Genomic DNA, 23,272 nt, shown 5'->3' on the forward strand with positions numbered 1-23,272 from the left:
GTCAAGATGCGGTGGAGAGACTTTGCTCAAACTCCTCTCTTCAGCAGGACATCCTGGAGAATGTCTTGAACACTTGATTTTGAGATGTTGGCTCCACTGCGATTTGTGACAGAGCGACTTTGAGTACCTGCAGCCGAACTTCCACTTCTTAAGATAACACTGCCTGCTCACAACAGACTAGTCGAACGCACAAATTTATGTAATTCCAAAATTTTATTGGTAAAAGACCAGAAACTTAAATCTGATTATTATTAATTCAGAATTCTATCACAGTTGCGTAAAATTTGTTGGTGGTGATTATATCCGAATGTGAACGTTCGTTTTCAAACCACTGCTTCCATTTCCAGTGCTTGTCAGAGTGTGCAAATGTATCAGAGTAATTATGTTCTAACAAACATTTAAACTGCAGACCATGGTTTGAGAATGAACGTGAACGTTCGAAACTAGTCACTATGAAGAAATGGTACGCAACTGTGACTGTAACGTGGCTAAATAACAAGAATGCACATCCATTATTTGCAGCTGTTAGTTCAAGCTGCCACGGCAGTTACTGCCCTGACATCGCTTATAGCCAGCAATAAATTCAGTTTCGGAACATTTTGAACGGATGGTGCAGGACAGTGTCATTAGCAAATAGATGGTATTGTTCACTAAACGGCAGAACAATAATGTATCGAGTGTCTATAGGAAACTAAGGAACACGCCATCAGCTTGAACACCCTTGTCCATTAGACTCTGGATTTCATGCACGAACGGAGCGAGCAGATTTTCGTCATTAGGCAGTTTCGAAATCAATGTTAATTTTATGGAGGTGATTTTCATGCCCCATAAATATCATGATGTTCCACAATTTTACAAAAGACTGACCTCAATGACATAGGCCCTCTGTTCGACTACCTTTCTTGGAAATGGGAATGACCTGCATCTTTCTTCTCCAGTCGTTCGACACCTTTCATTGTTCCTGTGACATACGATAAACTGCTGCTAGAAAAGGATCAAGTTCTGTTGCATAATCTCTGTAGTCTCACAAATGAGTTCTATTTGTTAGATGGTGTCACAACAGAGTCGCTGCGAACGGTTTTGTTCGCGGGCCGTGGCCCGTGACATCTGTGTGTGTCCTCGGGCTGTTAGAGCTGTATTCGGGGTGTGAAGAGTCCACCCCGCCACTGTGCCGTTAGGCGCCAACTCGCTAATCGGCTGGTGAGGGGAGGGTGGGGGTAGTTCACACAGGGTGCGTGCCACTCACACTCGACTGGGGATTTGTCTCCCCGGAAATGACATCCGCCCAAATCCCTTCCATCTGACGACCCAACATCCAAGTTTCACGCTGGAACTGCAGGAGGCTCAAATACCGAAGAGAAGGGAATTGTCATCTCCTTGAAATAGGAAGATCTTGACGATCTTTTTCTGTTTTTGTGAACTTGATTTGGGTTTTTAAAATCCCGCATTCTGTAAAACACAATGTTTTTACTTTTTACATTCATTACCCAAACATATTTCGACGCCTATGTGTCATCTTAAACGGGTCTTGCTTTATTTATGAAACTACATTAACAGTGGAGATGGAGCTATAAAGGTTAGTTCGCTTGCTTTTATGCCCTTTTGTGACTTGACTGCAAGTAAGTGGATTGAAAAACAGTAAATGTAATTACAACGAACAAAGAAAGAACACGAAAGACGCAGTGATGCGGAATTGATGGGAGAAACTTTTAAGATAAAATGATAAATGAAAACATAAGAGAGGAACTAGGAATAAATTCTTTGGAAGAAAACCGATAAACTATAGAAATGATTGGAGACAGTCTGTTGATAGAATGCCGAAGGATAGGGTCCCAAGAGGAATATTTTACTATAGCCCTAAGGGAAGTAGATATTCGGAAAGACCAAGAAGAAGATGGTCCGATATGTTTTGAAGCCAGAATAGGCAATACTGCTTAATACATGGAGTGCAGTAGAAAAAGAAGAAGAAGAAATGCCATCTTTACCTCGGCACGACTGCTTCTGCCGTCATACCAGCATACTGCATGCATACAGTTTCCAATAGGTACGTACGTTTCACTCCTCACTGTATTTATGACCTTTTTAATGCTTTCAGTCCTACATAAAGCTTTGTTCGTAGGTGGTACCTCATTGTCCGTATACTTTCATGTATACTTTCACACATCTACACACATTTCTTAGAATTCTTAGGTGTTTTCGTGAATAACTCAAAGGTTTCCTCACACAGGACGTGAAATGGAACGTGAGCGTGAAGCTCAAATTTTGTGACGTCACTACGTGTAATTCCACGATTCAGAGGCTACCACGCCTCAAAGACAGATCAGGAAGGCCAGATTCTTTACTTCGTGGGGGAATGGGTGGCTAATGAGTTGCATTTGTCGCTTCCTACGTCACTTGATATCCTAAATGAATTATGCCGTTAACAGCAGAAGCACTTGTTTGATGGTTTGTATGTTATAACTTACGTGTTATGAACAAATATGCATCAAAATGCATTGAGGATCTCTCAAAAACGCGTCCTTTCCGGCTCGATTTATTATATTAAAAAGAGGGATAACGTTATCTGGATGGTCAAAGGTTTTTCTTATTTTATATCGTTCATGCTATGAAAGAATACCATTTCAAGGCACCGGTACATTGAAGATGTACCAAAAATGCTTCCGTTTAGCTACGATTTGTTACAACGAAATGCCTGTTAATAGCGTCTCGGCGGCTAAAATCTTCAAGAAATCATAAGATCAAAGACACAGATAGTATAACATTCGTCAACTATGTAAGTCCACTGTGTTTAAATACAATAAAGATGATGATATGTTTTCCCTTTAATCACGTTCACCACTGCAATTTCAGCATTCTCTACTCCTGGTCTTCAACCAACAGTTTCGTAGCTGCTTGTGATGCAGTTATGTTGATGTTGTCTATTAACTGGTACCTTCTTCTAACTGTTTTTCTCTTTCCAGTCTTCTGTCCTTCTAGTGCATCATTTTATTGCGCAGTCACCTGTCATTCACTATCCTAGCCAACTTCTGTTTCTTCCTCGTATTTGTTCCCTGTATTTCTTTTTTTCTCTTTCACCCTTTGTAACGTGAGTACAATCTCATTCTTATTTTACGTTTCCATTTCCAACCTTCTTCAAATTCAAACCTCAACAGCCTCGCAGCAGTTTTCCTTTATGCAATGCAGTGTCCATATTTCCGCACCATACAGGGCAATAGCCCACACAAATCACTCTACTTATTTTTTTTAACTGTTTATTTAATAGTCTCCAGAACATGCCCTTCCTTCTGTAAACATTACTTTTGCAGTAGCTATTGCTTTTATTTCTTGGCTATATGTCGTATTGCTGGTAATGTTACATACTCGATACCTGAAGTTATCAACTTCTTCCACGTACTCGTTACAAATTTTCATCTTTACCTGCCTTGTAATAATCATTGCCTTGATCACATTTATCTTCATTCCGTATTTTTCTTATAATATACTGTTAGTGTTGCGGAGTAACGACAAGCGCCGGTACGAAGATGAACGCAAGAGCAGAGAAGCTGCGAGACGACGCCAGCCAGTAGTACGTTCACTAGGACCGAAACAGCGGCCTCTGTCTGAAGAGAAATAAGCGCCGCTCTTGCCCGCCTTGGACGCACAGGAGAAGACGCGCACTGGCAGGGGCACTAGCAGACCCGGACTAGAAACCACACACTACATATATTCAGGAAACAATTAACAAATGCAGGACATAACTTTAGAATAGGTCCTTAAAATTACTGAAATAGCTGCGGCGAGCGAAATCTGTTTGTTCGTTTAACATCGACTCTGATTTTTTGATTTTATAGAGGTATATCTCTTGTTTAATAATTATATCTTTAGCCTTATGAAAAATTCATCTTTGACCACAGCATGTACGAAAACATCTGTGAAGTGTTTAAAAACATGTGTATGCGAATTGTCTCTTGAATGAAGTGATATTTACAAAAACGATGGAGAAAGAAACGTATACGGTTGCTTAAATGTTAAAAGCGCTTTTCTTCGATTATTTGGTAAGTTTACACTGTTCATCTTTTCCACTATTTCGTACATTTTACCTCGTTTGACCTATGAAATTCTTAACCTAACATCAAACCTATTTGTGACAGCAATATGCATTTCATCTAATTCAAGAGAAAAAAAATAAAGCATGTGTTAAGACGAATTACACCTGATGATGGACCCACAGAGTCCGAAACGTATACCGACCAAGGTGGTGCAGTGATTAGCACACTGGACTCGCATTCGGGAGGACGACGGTTCAATCCCGCGTCCGGCCATCCTGATTTAGGTTTTCCGTGATTTCCCTAAATCGCTCCAGGCAAATGCCGGGATGGTTCCTTTGAAAGGGCACGGCCGACTTCTTTCCCCGTCCTTCCCTAATCCGATGAGACTGATGACCTCGCTATTTGGTCTCTTCCCCCCAACCAACCCGAAATGTATCGTGTACTGAATAAAACACGAAAGTTGTGACTGAAGGCGTTTTTTAAATCATACCTCGAGTGTACTGAATACAGCTACGTTTGAAGCTGCGAAGTATGGATAAAATTAAATATTTCAAACAATTTCTAATGTTTCAAAATGTAGTTAATCTTATATCGGTTTGAGTCAGCTGGAGTGGTTTAAGTGTATCTGCTTCTTCTATGGTGCTCATACAACGTATTTTTAGTAATTAAGAAGTTTATCTCGCAGAACGTCTTTCAGGAGCTCTTCTTGCTCATTCCTTTCTCGTAATCTGTATTCTCCATCAGTACATCCATCTTGGCTTTCACCAACTACTGTATTAAATTCGCTATTACCGCTAAATTGGCACCCTTCGTTTTGCCTCTATTACATAGTTAATATTACCACAGTTTTCGTTTGCTTCCACATAGCAGTATGGCTGTGCCGCTTTGAGCACAGTCTGCAGTGTTTCCAGTTTCCCCTCCCCTCATATCATCATCAGTGACATCATGAAGTATTTCCAGATTTATCCCTTCCACCCTCCACATATCACTGACGTCTCACGCCAAATTCCATATGTACAAAACGGCGCGAAATTCTAAATTAAGTTGGGAAATTATAGATAGGCAAGTGTGCTACGGGTTTTTCCCCAATCCTGTAACATCACTGTGGAAATAGGGAAGTTGTCCTAAGTGTGAAACAGTGGGATATTCTAAAAAAGTAAGGTGAGCCAGTGTCCTGTCCATCTAACGTTAAGAAATCCAACATGGTGGCCCAAGATGGTCCACATGGGAGGAAGATCGAAGCTCTATGACATTAGACTTCAAGACGGCGATCCAAGATGCAGGAGCCGGGTATACAGGCAAAGCCTGCATGTTTTTCAGATTTCACTCGTCTATGACATCAGAATTCAACATGATAGTTGAAATGGCTCTGAGCACTGTGGGACTTAACATCTGAGGTCATCAGTCCCCTAGAACTTAGAACTACTTAAACGTAACTAACCAAAGGACATCACACATATCCATGCCCGAGACAGGATTCGAACCTGCTACCGCAGCGGTCGCGCGGTTCCAGACTGAAGCGCCTAGAACTGCTCGGCCACTCCGGCCGGCCTCAACACAATAGACCTGAATGCTATGAGCATAGCCTGCATGGTTGTCAGATTTCTTGAATTCTAAGTTTACAGTCGTATTCTACGTGTATAACGGCGGTAAATTAAAAAAAAGTCAGTGGTTTCTCCACTTGCATGAAATTGTAATTCAGTTGCCCTAAATTTAAGAGACCACTAGCCCAGATATCTTAAGTTCAAACAACATTAGCAAGAGACCCAGAAAATGAGTCAAGAAGAGGGTGTTACTTATTCTCTAATGAAAAAGTTGTTGGAAGTTATCTTTTATAGACCGAGAGGACCGGCATATTTATTACATTCAAGTTGTAACGTACCACCGGTTAATGAGTAGTTAAAAATGGTTTAAATACCTGTGAATATCTTGCCTTCGGTGTCCCTCGACAACTGCATACAAGAGCTAAAATATGCCTGTTCAATAAATACAGGATACCATAATAGATTTCACAACAGTGATGTAGGCCACAACTGAAGTAAGTACGTAGATTTATTCACTTCAAAACCTGTATCTTATGAGCTCATGATCAATCTTCGGTGTAATAAGCCTCGTTGTTACTACTACAGCTAACCGATGGTAGCACATACTACAATGGCGATATTAAATAGTACAGATGCAGTAATCTGATAGAAATGCGTGCGTGAGGTCCATTGCACTAGTACTCAAGAAAGTACGAATATTAAGTCACATATCATTCTGCCTTTTGCGATATCAAATCAAACTGCTTAACACTCCGAAATAACTCGTCACGGCACTGTTCTAATATGCTGTTTTAGACAATGTCCAACACACGAGTTGCTCTACTGTAAATCCAAACCTGAATCATGCACCAAGAATCTATCTCAACTGTACACACAGATCTGTCCTCTTGTGGGTCCAACACTCATCTGCCCTAACAGTACTAGAGGCCGAGTATTTATACTCTTCCTACAATGTACTACTGGTTATAATAATGCAAAATATAATTTATAATATGAAACAGTTCAACAACATTATCAAACACTCTATAATATTCCATACTTTGCTAGAACAAGTTTAAGACAGTTTCTAAACACATAAAAATCAGATTAATATTGAAATTGCAGAAATAAGCATTCTAACAATGCTAAACGATCAATTATCTATATTTTGTTAATTAGGCTCGAGATTTAATTCCTACCATTTACAGATGATGAGAACGAAATATATTATTCTTTTATCTAAACATTTTACATATACTAATTTTCTGAATCTGATTTTGATTGTTTATGGTGCAAAGGGCGTTGTAACTACTACTGTTTGGTATTGCTATTATTCTTCTAAAAGCCATTTTTTTATTATCTAAAAGTAATTGAATTTAATTGTAGCTGTAGATATAAGAGTATTGATCTAGTAATACATAATGCAGGAGTGCTGACCATAAACCTGGAATGTTACAAAGTGTGACAGTCGGCAAGACTATCTTGTTCCGACATTTTGTGAAACTTGTAATTTAGTGGGACACAGTGCACCATGTGACAGATTTGTACCAGCAACATGTAGCACGTATAGAAAATACTGTCACGTAGCACAGATATTCGTAGTGTAGCTGGTAATGATTCGGCGTAGAAATTAGATATACACTATCTGATCAAAAGTATCCGGACATTCCCAAAAACATACGTTTTTCATATTACGTGCATTGTGCTGCCACCTACTGCCAGGTATTACATATCAGCGACATCAGTAGTCATTAGACATCGTGAGAGATCAGAATGGGGCGCTCCGCGGAACTCACGGACTTCGAACGTGGTCAGGTGATTGGGTGTCACTTGTGTCACACGTCGGTACGCGACATTTCCACATCCCTATGTCCACTGTTTCCGATGTACAGTGAAGCGGAAACGTGAAGGGACACGTACAGCACAAAAGCGTACTGGCCGACCCCGTCTGTTGACTGACAGAGACCACCGACAGTTGAAGAGGATCGTAATATGTAATAGGCAGACATCTATCCACACCATCACACAGGAATTCCACATTGCATCACGATGTACTACAATTACTATGACAGCTAGGCGGGAGGTGAGAAAGCTCGGATTTCATGGTCGAGCGGCTGCTTATATGCCACACATCACGCCGGTAAATGCCAAACGATACCTCGTGCGGTTGTAAGGAACGTAAACACTGGATGATTGAACAGTGACAAAACGTTGTGTGGAGTGACGAAACACGGTACACAATGTGCCGATGCGACGGCAAGGTGTTGATATAGGAAATGCCCGGTGAACGTCATCTGCCAGCGTGTGTAGTATCAACATTAAAATTCGGAGGCGGTGGTGTTATGGTGTGGGGGTGTTTTTCGTATAGGGGGCTTGCATCCCTTGTTGTTTTCCTTGGCACTATCACAGCACAGGCCTACATAGATGTTTTAAGCGCCTTCTTGCTTTCCATTGTTGAAGAGCAATTCGGGGATGGCGATTGCATCTTTCTTCACGATCGAACACCTGTTCATAATGCACGGCCTGTGGCGGAGTAGTTACACGACAATAACAAACCTGTAATGGACAGTCCTGCACATAGTCCTAACCTGAATCCTACAGGACACCTCTGGGATGTTTTGGAACGCCGACTTCATGCCAGGCCTCACCGACCGACATCGATACCTCTCCTCAGTGCAGCACTCCGTGAAGCATGGGCTGCCATTCCCCAAGAAACCTTCCAGCACCTGATTGAATGTATGCCTGCGAGAGTGGAAGCTGTCGCCTAGGCTGAGGCTGGGCCAACACCATATTGAATTCCAGCATTACCGATGGAGGGCGCTACGAACTTGTAAGTCATTTTCAGCCAGGTGTCCGTATATTTGCCGGCTGAAGTGGCCGAGCGGTTCTAGGCGCTACGGTATGGAACCGCGCGACCGCTACGGTCGCAGGTTCGAATCCTGCCTCGGGCATGGATGTGTGCGATGTCCTTAGGTTTGTGAGGTTTAAGTAGTTCTAAGTTCTAGGGGACTCATGACCTCAGAAGTTAAGTCCCATAGTGCTCAGAACCATTTGAACCATTTTGTCCGTATATTTTTGATCACATAGTGTAATTGTTATATTTTTGCAACTGTGACTATTGAGTTTTTGTCAGAAGTAATACCAGTTTGACGCATGTAAAGGAGAGTAGGGTAAACTGCTCAAAATGGCAAAGACATTGTCAACTAGTCCTAAGAAGGCGATAGGAGCTCTTGCGGACCAAGTTGTTAGAGGATAACGATCAGCTTAATGAAGAGCTAAGCCAGCATTAGAAGCCTTATTGGCAGAACAGCAGTCACAATCAGATTTGAATGAAATTAAAGCTCTAGTAAATGTTCCACCTTCATCTGTTGATCCTTCAGCCGCAAATCTCGTAACTCCGTTCTCGGGGAAAACAACAGAGGACGTTACCGTGTTTACAGACGATGCAGTAGCTATATCTGCGTTAATTAGCAGGCCAGATTAAATATATATGGATGGCCAAGTTACGTACCACGGGAAAGACAAAAACCTATATCTGGTCTCATGTAATACTTAATAAGATAACCACATTCAGCGGAATGCTTGTACCAGAGGTGTAGAAAACAGTGCAGTACACCGTTATTTTACGAAGAATCTCAATAGGTAATACAGAGGACGAATGAAACAGTGGAATCATTTTCTGGTAGAATATACAAAATCAATGCACAGACTTACGAGCTGATGCACAAGCCAGATGCAGACAAAGTCTGGCTCAAAGAAGTGGAAAATAGAGCGTTGGACATGTTTCTCACAGGGATTTATCCAAATTTTCCATGACTGATGCATATGGAAAACTCTGAGGACTTGGCCACAGAACTTTAAATTCTCTAATGAACTGTTGCTTCATAACTTGGATAAATAAAAGGAAATATAAGTTTTTAGTAGATACTGGGGCATGCATATCAGTCATGAGTCTGGTCCCCGGAAAATCCTAAGATACTGATTGCGTGTAATATATTCAGTGGGAACAGCACAGATCAAGTTTAGGATAGGAAACATATGGTTGCAGGAGAAAATGGAAGTGGGGTTCACTCTGGGGAAGGAATTATCTCCAACCTCGGAGTAGACTTACTGGTTTGGCATCAAGCTAAAATTTAACTTCACCTGTGTATAGTTCAACTCAACAGGGATTCGTTTTCAATGGTGTAAGATGGCAAGAACTATGCCTCTTACATCAAGTCATTAAAGATCACCTAACTCACGTTGAGCAAACAGTAGAGCTGAACAAAAAATGACTGACAAGGCACAATGCATAGTGTAGAGGGTATAGTATGGACGTATTGGAATAATTAATGTCGGGTGAAGGTTTTAAAGTAATTCATACGACAAGAAAACTTTGTGGAAACGAGTCGATTTACTGGAAACTAGTTTACCCCAGGGAAGCATTTAAGAGTTGACCATGGCCGGCTGGGGAATGGCAAAGGGAAGCGACAATAGGCAACTTAGGGCGGCTCAAGCTCTGAGAAAGTGGTAACGTGGCGCGGCCTCCAGCTGCCTTAAGATGTGTGACAGTGAGTGGGTGGTTGACCCTGACTCCATGCTGGTGTACCGGGAAACAGACGGAGAACTTGCACACCTGTTGATAAATGTCTGTCATCTCGTTTTCTGTGAAACATGCGACAAAGCTGCACAAAGTTACGGTGGAGTGGTCAACAAAGGTCAAAATATGCGTGTTCGTGACTATAGCAACTTCACGCTGAATTCACGGTCCGCAGAGCCTGAAGTAAATCAGGTGAAGAGCGACAGCATGAAATACGCCGGCCTCCGATAGGAACGTAGGACCAAGGAATATGAAGTACTCTCCTGGGAGTCAGAATTACCGAAAACTTGGTATTTGTGCAGACGCTAACCTCGATGGGTGGGAGCTAAATAGCAGAAGTTGAGAGGAAGGGAAATTTTGTGGGAATTTGTTCACTTCCCAGAGCAGGCATTGGTCGGCGCTGGGAAGTGGGCCATAATTAACGCGACTTGCACTGCAATAGGTGAAAGTGATTTTGCTGGAGGGGAAACCGAGGCGAAGAGCGGACTGGCAGAAGTCTCAGTAGAAGTCTTCCGTTCCCAGCTTGCCTAGAGTGCGGACGTGACGTTCTTTACTCAGCTTGCCTGAGAAAGAGTGAGCATCTCTGCAGTTTAGGACTTAGCAAATGGAAGGATTGAGCTTGGAGATAGAAAGTTTTGGTTCAGCTATGTAATGAGGAGGATAGCTAGGAGTGAATAGACGAGCACAGCTTTGCAGCACCACGAGGTCGGCCGACGTCCACGCAACGACGCCCCTCTGCCACGCTGTATTCGGTAATATTGCGCCCGCTCCGGCCACTGATTAATTTGTTGGATCAGGTCGGCAAAGTTTCCACGAGGGTTTCATGGGCCGTGTACTGTAGAATTCTTCTCGCACTTCGCATTATGCCTGTGTCAGTCGATAGGAATTACTTTTGAGTTATCGAGCTTTACTCCACGCAAACGCAATTTATTACCACTGCCTGGTAGGAGAGTCATGTAATGTGATGATTGAAGGTCGTGAGTTAAAATAAATTTGTGATAATCAACTGCATCTGCTTTCAATCAAGTAGTTGAAATCCCAAGTCACTTTCTTAATTAATTTTATGTTCAACATTTGCATCTGGTGTTCAATAGCTGCATATAACATCAATGTGCACCCCTTTTTAATTAAAAGTGATCAATTCTGAATCAATTAATGTCAACACTACCACTGCAGTTCAATCAGGAGTCACAGGGCCTTATTACTTTCTTTGCGTTATCCGATATTGCGGGAGTTTTGCACTCTCTGTTGATCTGCTAGTCAATTAGCTGGGGTGAACACACGCAAAAACCAGATAAGTGATGGGTGGGGTGTTACAATGGATGCAACAGTTGCAAACATTTATGTCTCACAAGATAAACCCATTGCTAAGGTGATACCAACAAAACCGTGTACAAACGCATTAAAAGTTGTTTCGCATGACAGAATACTAACAGTTCCAGGAAAGATAATTTGGGTTACGGTTGATCTCGATGTTTCACAACAAGCTTTATGTTTAATAGAACCCTGCCAAGTAAAGACGTGTGGTACGAAAAGCATTGTTTTACATGAAGAAATAGGGCTCAAGCTAGGAACACAAATCGGCAGGTTGTGGTGCAAGTAAGCCTGGACAATTAATGATTGTAAGTGGATTTTTAGTTTCTAACAATTTTCAAATGAAGACAAATGAATTTTTGCATTTCCCACCACTCCAAACTTATAACACGAGAATTATTAATACTCCATCATTTTAAAGAGAGTAGGGCTTCTTGGGTTATAAACTTAAGGTGGCAATCTGAGATGTCAGAGGGGTGGGGGGAAATTATTTAAACTTAGGACAGCTGGCCAACCATGATTTTAAACTTAGGGAAAAATGAACTGTAGTACTATAAGAGTGGAGGAAACTAAGGATTTTTTATTTTAATTTAGCACCATGCTACCCTTAGAACAGGATTCTAAACCTGGAACATAAGAAGACTGACAACACTGCGGCCTGTGGACAATCTCTCACGTCCACTATACTGGATTCTGATACCATAGGCTGGTGAATTCTGACAACCATACAGGCAGCATCCATATTCACAGGCCTTCCATCTTCAACTGAATTGTGATGTGACGGTACTTTGACCCTATTCCCCAGGTCCACCATCTCGGATCACAATCATAAATATTTGAATTTCACACCAACAGCACATTGCCCCATACTGGATTTTTTTAACTTCCCGCCATTTTACTCTTAGGACAACTGTCCTACTCCCATTGAGATGAAACAGAAGTGTGGGTAAACCCTGTGACACAAATGGACTATTTAAAAATCTACCATTACTTTGACTTTCCTACCATTTTATATTTAGGGCAGTTGGCCAGTGACATCATAGAAGTGGGGGATGAGGTATCAGCTTCTTATTATGTTGTCTGCTGTGTAGCTATTATATTTCTATTATCATTCGATTTTGTTCTTTGGATATTCAGTTCCACCTACACTGGAACCATATATGTCACTCACATTCTTCTCTCCTTGTCATTTTGTCCTAATATTTCACCAACAGCACAAATTTTATTACATGTTGCTACAGAATAAAATATTCTGATCTCGTCACTTAATAATTCTCTGTTCTGGTGCCATCTCATTTCAGAGGTTTCCCATATATTCACACTGGTTTTTCTCATTATCTCCTTCAGCTTCTCGAACTTCATTGCTTGCTTGACGTTCTTAACGATCTATGTTCCTATTTTCAATCTTCTGTTCTTTCTCAATTCGATGTGACTTCTTCTAGCATTTCCCAGCAAGACATCCAAATGGGGAGATATTTTACTTCCAGAAATTTAACCTTAGAAGAACTCATCATGCTATTTATGCAGTTTTCCTGGGGACTTCGTACAATAATAGACTATAAAGAAAACACTGCAGATTTTAGTTTGTCAGGTTGCTGGTTCGTATCCTTCTTTTTCCAAAACAATTTTTTTATTCATCTTCATGGTTTCTAAATAGTTCAGATGCTGTCTCATTAATTTAAATGACGTATGTTCTGGAATACTCTGTGTTACCTACACATAAGAACCTTCGTAGCTAAGGAGTGAATCTGATCGATTTTGTGAACCTGCCAAGGTACATGGACCAATGAATTGTACGATTGCTGTCTACATCACTCACTGTTCCTTCGCAGTTCGATACAGTATACGCTACAGGTAGAACCACTTGGCTGGTATGTGGACAAGGGAGCACCTGTGCGTTTTACTGGTTGGAATGTTTGTGTAACGTTAAATGCACCAACTGCCAGAATAAGCATTGCCGAACCAAGACGTTTCCCTTTGTATTTGAAAAACTAAAAGGTGAGTAGGCCAGAGTTAATTACTGCTAGCGAATGCCATAGAATTATTTTTAAAATATGCATCGTAATAACCTGTTCGATCCATCGACGTGTCCACAAACATCTTCACATTTTCTCCGCTGATCTTAGACGTTCACTAACAGAACTGAGATATGAAGATGGTATCTGTTCTTTCGGAAATGTCCGAAAGAACAGATGCAGCGTTCTAGAATGAAATGATAATTAAATCAAGACCCTACGCTGCCGACAGGCGTTGACATACATCAACGGGGACAATTGAAAATGTGTGCCCCGACCAGGTCTCAAACCCGGGATCTCCTGCTTACGTGGCAGACGCTCTATCCATCTTCTTTATCTCATTTTGTTCGTTACAGTTTGTTCCATTTGTTCGGGGTGGACGTCCTATTACGTCCGTTTAAGTTCTTCGTTGATCCATTAGCCCAGTTTTTTTAAAATTTTTTTTTATTGCAGAGTCCAGCTAACCCTCTGACCGAGCACGCTGAGCTACCGTGCCGGCAATCCATCTGAGCCATCGGGGGCACAGAGGATAGTGCGACTGCTGGGATTTATCCCTTGCACGCTCCCCGTGAGACCCATATTCTCAACTTAAAGTCCACACACTACATTCCTAGTGTCCCTACCCATTACACTCATTACTAGTGGCAGACAATCTTACCGAGTCCCGTAAGAGTTGGTGCAATATGTGTACATCCGCACAGAAGAAGAAGGCAAATGGCTGTTTAACCTTAACTATATGAAGATGGCATCTGTTCTTTCGGACATGTCCGAAGAACCTGCTTTCCAATTGAAAGTAAAAAATATTAAGGAAAGTCCACTTTTGTAATATATGCACATCCATCCCAACCCATTTACTGTGCTTTGAATGTATGCTATGAAATGTCCATAGTTGTAACATTTATTTATGTACGTCTGGCCCTCATAATTTACTTTTGTTCCAATGTATACCGTAATATTTACGTAATATCACTGCAGTAACACTTTACTTGTTTATCTTAATTGTAATCAGTTCCTTTCAAACGTAAATAGTAAGTAACGTAACATTAGCAATTTGAAAATATCTACTGTCACAATCATGTACATAATGAAATATCTCTGAGAGTGGAAGTATTTGGCATTGTTATGATTGTAATATCGCCATCTTTTACCTTCATGTGATACGTTAGAGGTGCAAGATATATATATATATATATATATATATATATATATATATATATATATATATATATATATATAACGTGCATTATACAGTTTTCGATGTTGCACTGGAACATAATGGCGCGGATTCTTCATTGGCATCCCCACCCCAAGGAAGCTTCGTCAGGTGGGGAAACAAAACACGAAATGTAACGTAAAACGTGACATTTTCGACTGAAGATGAACCTATCGGTATGAAACCGGTAACGGCGCTCTTTAAATAAATAACTATCATTATAAGAAAGATATCGAACCCGATTACTTTGGATTCGTAGTCTGGCACTTTCCCACTTTTTTATCTTTCAGTTTTAAATAAAAATACTTTTGACATTACTGTCCTTCAAGATCTACAGTTCTTGTTTCACATACACGGATGCTACATATACAATACGAAGCACATCAATAAATACTCGTATCACAACATCAGCACGTTACATTTATCACACGAGAAATAGTGGAGCATAATTTAATCTCATTAAGAACACTGCAACACAAATTCAAGCACCTTATCTAAGTAAGGAATATTGTTCTTTAGCACTGTTGTCGAATAAAACTTTTCCTTAACACAATGAGTAAAAAATTGGCAAATCAATCTTTAAGGCTCCTCGTCCGTTAAAGTTTATGACTCTCTGTCGTGACGTTCATTCAAAAGTTCTGTTCACTGTTCTTTTCGTTCACCAGAATGTAACACACAGCGTGGTCCTTTAAGCAATTCACTACGTTTCTCTTCGTTTCGGGGAAAGGGCTATCATCTGGGTTGCGGGAGTCCGCTGTCGATATGGCATGAGGTGCAGTCCTCTTAATAGCTCGCGTTTATACATGTAAATCTGTGTTCCTGAATGTCGATAGGAGAACACGTGGAGCACAAGGATGAGTCGGTAAGGTGTTTTGCGTCTAGCTTAGAATTCCAGTGTACCACTGGGCCCTTACAGACGTTGCTAAATGTCGGTTATGAATGTTGTTTCACATCGCTTGCCAGTTTGTGCTCTTGTATTTCTCTTCCATGATGTTCCCAGCTTTGCGTTCCATTAATAATTTATAGTACAGTTCGTATACGTTTGTCAGTTTTTTATCAGGTGTTGTCACTTGCATATGACTGCGTTTTACGAGGGAGTGTTTTAAATGATCGAGTCCGTTAGGTATGTGGTTGATGCTGATAAGTGGAATGAAGCTGGCCAATGCTATTTCATTACTGAGCCACCGAGCCACACCTGACCAATGTAGGCTTTGATATATTGGCATGGTACTCTGTCGCCTTCATTAGTACATCAGTTGAATGAATTCTGCTATTTTGACGAATGATTTGGAACACCGAGTTCCCGCAATTCTAAAGGCGATGTGGCTGCAGTATCATCGCCATGCAAGCGCCTGCAGATTCTCAGATGGAGCAATATTCAACTGCGGTAATACATGCGCACATGTCTGTTTTCGGTGTAAACGCAGCGACATCTGCACACCTGCCTAGTTGTCAGCAAAAACATCGCATCAAGATATCAATGTCATCATTCTAGAATGATGACTTGATATCTTGATGCGATATTTTTGCTGAACCTTCATGAAAAATTCTATTTGTCGGTATCCTTCAATGTGGAATTTTTGATAGTGAATATTTTTCTACACGTATAGCTAACAACGATGAACGTAGGAGCTTATGAAATATACGGTAATCGAAAAATAAAAGTGGTTGAGAAGCTATTTCAATACAGTTGGATAGCCTCTGCAACGTATTCAAGTTTAGGAGGAATACCAAAGAGACAGAGGCGCGAATGGGAATTTCGATCGAGGGGGAACGGGTGCTAGGGTAATCTGTGCAACTGTGCCAGGGTGGCGTAGTGGTTTGGGCATCTGTCTGGCGAGCAGGAGAACCGGATTCAAATCCCAGCATTGGTACAAGTTTTCAATTGTGGCTTCAGTCTGAACGTATATTACACGTTTTTGACTTGAGAATGACTGTGGAACCTTGTGTGTTATCCTAAGACGGAACCGATTCTTTGTTTCTGATTCGTAAGAAACAGAAAACGCAAGTTGAATAGCACACAGTATATTCGAACTGAAGGAATTGTGACTGAACTGGTGAAAGTATTCTGTTATGCTTTTGGAACATTCGGAACCGCTTCTCGTAATTGCTGAGAGCACATCTTCACCTCTTGCTTTTTAAAATATGCGATTAGTCGGTAATCTGCCCAGTTTACTTACTATCTGAGAATTTCAGAACATTTCTGAGCCAGAAACACTGATATTTCCACACAATACTCATTTTACTGCATGTGAGAAGTAATGTGAGTCCTGACGTTAATAATAATAATACATCTGTATTGTAGATGTAATGTGGATCAACTGAAAGCCAATCCGTTCAGTAACAGCAGGAGGGACAGCAGAAATGTTGTCACAAGGACAGACCGCTGCTGTTGGCCGCTTCTCACGTTTTTGCTTGCGCGACTGCACCGCCGTTATTGTAATTTAGAGCTCGAGATAGCGCTGCGGACTGTGTTAGTACTCTGATAGGCGCACTGAGAAGTGAACCAGACTCCCAGCGAAGAAGCAGCGACAGTCGGTTAGTAGCTGCCACGGCCGTTAGAGTAACTCAGTAGGGAAGCCCTTGCTATTGGGAAGCGGAACGATTTCATTTAATACGAACGAGCATGGGTTCCAAAACGTGATTTGTTTCCTGAAAACTGTGACGTTACTTATACTGTTTCATTACGTACTACTCCGACTTAGATTGGAGGTACCTCTCGAGTCCAGCCTGTGCTGTTATGAAACCTACTGTCAGATTAAAACAGTCTTTCGGACCGAGGACTCCATATCTTTGCCTTTTTCAGGCAACGCTCATACTGCAAACAGCCATTGTTAAACCGTTGTCGGGCTATTCTGCACATATACGTTCGCCAAAGACATTAGTTCAGAAGATGTGCAGACTTTCGGTGGATTTTGGTACTCGCAATTAGCGGACAGACATTGAAGCTTTGAGTAGAACTGTGAGGTGTGTTCGGATGGTCCTGTGGCATGCATAGTGCCAGCGAAAATTTATTCTATCGACACATATCAAGAAGAAAAAAGAGTTTTACCACTTTTAGAATCATTCACTAATAGTCAACAAATCGCTCGTTGCGAAATACTCTGATAATGAAGGGTTCAAATGCTAGTAAAATTTCACCACGCCATGGTCCCCTTCGTGTTAAGCAATCACCACACCAGTTTTCTGTGAAACGTAATGGCGTTTTGTGAGCACGCAAATCATATAAAAAAGAAAGACAACAGCAACTTAACAAACCTTTATCACCCATGATAGGTTACCTGCAGCATACCAGCTGTGGTCTCCAGCCCAACTCCAACAATGACCTAGCGAAATGACGTATTTAAACATTACAGTCTTTCGTTTAAGAAATTCAAGAAAAATTAAGTTTGACAGGAGGAAACCGAGCAACATGGCGCAGTGGTTAGCACACTGGACTCTCTTTCGGGAGGACGACGGTTCAAATCCGCGCCCGGGCTTCCTGATTTAGCTTTTCCGTGATTTCCCTAAATCGCTTCAGGCAAATGCCGGGATGGTTTCTTTAAAAGGGCACGGCCTGCATTCTTCCCCATCGTTCCCTAATCCGATGGGGTCGACGACCTCGCTGTTTTGTCCCCTCCCCCAAAACAACCAACCAACCAACAGCAGATGCCGTGTCTTTCTCTAGCAACCTACCACACGTTATCGATGACAAATCGCTATACTATGTTTCGAAGCACAGTTATTGCCAACGGTCCAAGTAACTAGTGACTAAACTCCATTGCGATGTCATAGCGATAGAAACGTGAGTCTGTGGTTACGGCTGTTTAAAATGGGATGTGAGCTAAAATGGCATAATTAAACATATCATTTAGCTGCGACTGACATGCAGATTATTTTGCATACATAATCAGAACAAAAAAATCTCATGTTCGCCTGGAAGTCAAATTTTCTCCACCCATTGAGTACGAGGAGGACCCTAAAAATTCAAATATTTTCGCACTGTCCAATGCTTATAGATTTTCGTGTATTACAGATCACACAGCATGCTTTAAATATAAAATGATAGTTTGAACATTTAATGTTCAACATATCTGTATACCCTTATCTGCACTGTTTTACCAACTTTATGCGCTTGGAAAGCAATGTGAAATTACTTTGAGTGTAGTGTATAATACAGCGCCAGTAGTGTGAAAACGTAGACAGTCACAAATTAGTTTATTAACATTATACGACGCGCATAGTGATTCTCGATTACATTGTCTATAAATTCTTCATGAGGTTATCATGAGCCCTGACGTAACGACGTAAGAGTACGAAATATGTCTGGGTGTAAAATCGGTGGGGATGCATTATTGTAAATTACAGAACATTTTTACCATATGCAAGAGATGACTCTCTTTTTTTTTACGTGATTCAGCAGTTTATGTGTTATCCTCAGTCCTCGGTACTGTTTTTGTGATTATTATTTCGCTTTACACAATTCTATCAGTTGTTTGGCGCTGATAGTGCCATATGAAACATACTGCTACTGCTTGTATTAGTTTTTGGTGTTGTCTCTTTAATTGTTATACTAGACGTGCTAAAAACCCTACTTTGTTAACTATCACAGTTTTTCTATTAGACACACACACAAACACACACACACTTATGCTCCTGATTTTATTCACGAAGAAAACACAAAGTTTATGCAGTCAGAATTCTGTTTTTATGGGAAATAAAATTAAAAGTATTCGCATGCATGTGTAAGTGTAGAAGCAGCGACAATCAGCAACGCGTATCCTGAGGGCAGAATCTTTAACTACGTCAAGCGGAATGTTTGTTTAGAAGACTGTTGTTTTCCTTACACATAATCATTGTTGATAATGTCCTATTCACTTCGCTTAGCGCATTGTTAAAGTTAAAGAGACATTGTATCTCTTAGCAATACCTGTCAAATTCTTGTTGGTTTATCTTGACCCAACAACACTTATAGTTATTTCAAGCTTTCTCTATATAGTAAACATCTTTCGGTCTTCGTTGAGATAATTTGGTAGTTCTTATCAGGAACATTCACAAGTAACAGAATCACTTATGTATTTCGCATCGATTCAAAATAGTTTTATTGATTGTCTTTCTTCAAATTGCTAACAGTAGCTTTAGTCGCTGTCACGACTGATAAGCGGCAATCTTATTATAACAAAACATTCTTCTTCTTAACATCACTACTTTGTGAAAGACACCTATTTTTGGAAGACTATTGGACAAATCTTCTGCCAGAGATTCATGACTATATAGATATTTTCATTCCTAAACCATCGCCCGGGCACACGAAAGAGTAAACCTAGAATTTATACCGTATATCCAGGTACCAAAAATTATTGCCTACTTACTTTCAGTCCCCAGTACTCTATCATTTGTGCAGATGGTCATACACTCATCAAAAAAGCTTGTTATCAAAGCACGTGAGTAAATATTCTAACGTGTACTATGTGATATCGGTGATATCATGCACTATGTAGATGGCCGAAACCGGTATGATAATATAACATAATCTTTCTCCAAAACATTTGTTAGTGCTTACAGGTTCCGGTAATAATTGTTAACTGTATAGTTTTCACGGAGTTCGCAATGATTCATATCGATTACACAACGTAACCATATAATTCTGGGTAAGAAGCAGTCTCAGTAAGAAACAGTTTGTTAATCATACGTAGTTGATTCATTCTACGTCTCAGCAAAATGCACGAAAATACAATCATTCTCAGGCGCTTCGTCACTGATTTGGTTTTTCCCGCTTGTTGCAATATATAAGTTACTTACATTTTAAGCAGAAAATATTCCCTTAACAGGAAACAGAGTCAATCAAACGCGTCGTAGGTCTATAACTATATTGTTCATCTTATTTCCTTCAATGATACTTTTTTAGCTTTACACAGGCATTCAGATTTCCATAATTACAGTCATTATTGTGAACCATTTGATTCTTTCCAATTGTAATCAAACTATTATCTGTTTCTTTTATTTTAATATTCAGGGTGATTGCAATTAAACTTTCGTCACTTGAGGGGGCCTCCATGAAAAACAAGTGATCGTAGAACAATGAAACTTTGTGGCTAAAAAAAAAATGGTTCAAATGGCTCTGAGCACTATGGGACTTAACATCTATGGTCATCAGTCCCCTAGAACTTAGAACTATTTAAACCTAACTAACCTAAGGACGTCACACAACACCCAGTCTTTGTCGCTACATTTGTATCAACATGTGGAAGAGAAATAACGAATAACTCATTGAAAGAACTACATTTTTATCTGTACATGAGGAGGGAACATTTGTTACTTGCGAACCATGTTTACGATCCAGGCTACAAACGTTGCTCAAAGTGGTAACCATCTGCGCCCACAACAGCCTGGAACCGCACTAGAGATTGCTCTACTCCTCCGGTGAACCACGGAATGTTCAGGTGTCATGACACAGCTCTTTCACTGCTAGAAGATCGCACACTGCATCCAGCATTCTCAGCCGTGGCAACAGTAACTTCTTCAGAAATTTATGACGCAATTGGCGATTGGTCTCTCGCAGGATCAGTTGCCAAATAGCCAGTTACTTCGAAATTCCGAATCATACTCTCCCAGTGCAGAAAGAGGACTTCTCTGCATTCCTTTAATGCGTGGATATTCGCGAAGCAGGAACTCTGTTTCTGCTGTTTTGAAAAGCAGTTTTACGAATAAACGTCTGCTCACATTGTCGACACCCATGTCGTCTGTCTACAACTGTAATGCACATTGGTGGCTGTGTTTCAATCATACGTCGCCGTACCAGCACCGGCGGCTAACGACAAGTCGTTACACTGTCACTACTAACAACACAAATCATGCAGGGTGCAGTCTCAATATCATTTCTATAAAGTTATGTACCCATACGGTAAATAGTTTTCCGTCTGCAGTGAATCAAGTAATTAAAGTTTAAATACAATCACCCTACAGAAATGAGTCTCCAGTTGAAAACCATTCTTATGATGCAACTCGGTGCAGTAAAGTCCCGAAAACTGCCACTTCTGTTTAGAGCAATTCATGAACCCCTGAAGGAACATGCTCATTTAAAAGTTGATTCGCAGACAATATCCGTTATCTGACTACACAGTACAAACATATGTTTAATTGTTTCTGAATATGTGGACACATAACCCATTACAGAATCATCTTCTTTATTGTCATTCCGAAGCTGAGAGGCCGGTTTGCAAGGTTTCCTTATATAAACCCTTCATTTTGTGAATGTCTTTTAGCAGTATTTTCATTGAGCCTAATTACACGTTTTTATTGATTGGTAATCTTTGTATGACTAAAGCTCCTAGTATTTCTTTTGTGTGCAAATAACGTCAGCCCTACTCCCAGGTTTCGTTTATAGACTTTCTACAGTTGTGGTTTTTTTTAGTGTTTTTAATGGTTCTCTTCTACTTGCGTAGTATATGAAGTTCAACAGTCTCTTTCGTGGCAGTGATCTTATTAGAAGCGACAATCCCCTTTAGTGCTTTCCTCGCTATATTTTGCACATGGATTCTTGTATGGTCCTGGGCGCTAGATACAGAATACAGTATACTTAAAACAGTTGTGACTGATAAATTAATTAAACTGGCATCAGAAAGTTTTGATTCACTAAGTAAGATCCTGATACGGTTCCTCATTTCAATGCTCACCAGAAAGTAGAACTGACAGACGTTGCGATAAGTGATCACGAAACCGAAAATGAACTAAAATAGTTCAACAGTGGAATGGCAGTTCTACACAATTTGCAAAAAAGAACTTACCTCCTTTCTAGCTGCAGGTCACTGGAGCAGTGACGGGTGCCAAGCGAGTGGAAAAAAAAAGAGAGAGATCATTCCCTTCTCTCAGAACGGCCGTCCGACGGATGCTCGTAATTATACGTCTATATCAATAACGTTAGTGTCCGCCTTCGGTAGCTGAGACGCCGGCACGGTAGCTCAGCGTGTTCGATGAGAGCGTTAGCTGTCCTCTGTAATAAAAAAACTGATTTAATGGATCAACGACGAACTGACACGGGTGTCTTGCGATGTCCGCCCCCAGCAGATCCAACGAACTAAAACGAACACAATGAGATTAAAAAAAAAAGCGTGGTCATCGCGACAGAATGTCAATCCTAAGGGCCCGGATTCGATTCCCGGCTGGGTCGGAGATTTTCTGCGCTCAGGGAATGGATGTTGTGTTGTCCTAATCATCATCATTTCATCCCCATCGACCTGCAAGTCGCCGAAGTGGCGTCAAATCGAAAGACTTGCACGCGGCGAACGGTCTACCCGACGGGAGGCTCTGGTCACACGACATTTATTTATTTTTAATAACTGGAATTGTGGAACATTTTGTATGGTCTCACATGATGACGATTTTGAGAATGAAACTTACCTCTGTATAAATCAATATGTGTTTACAAACGTAAAACTCACCTATTTCTGTTAGTCCGCGAAATCCAGAGTGCCGCAGGCAATAACGCCCATGTTTATGCCGTATTCTTTCACTTCTGGAGGCGTTAAACATGATCATATATAGGCATTTAGTGAACAAAACTTTAATTTACCTAGTATCGGACCAGTTTTGTAAACGTGTTCAGGAACTCCCATTAGACA

This window comes from Schistocerca piceifrons, chromosome 2, assembly GCF_021461385.2.
Source record: "Schistocerca piceifrons isolate TAMUIC-IGC-003096 chromosome 2, iqSchPice1.1, whole genome shotgun sequence".
Classification (NCBI taxonomy): Eukaryota; Metazoa; Arthropoda; class Insecta; order Orthoptera; family Acrididae; genus Schistocerca; species Schistocerca piceifrons.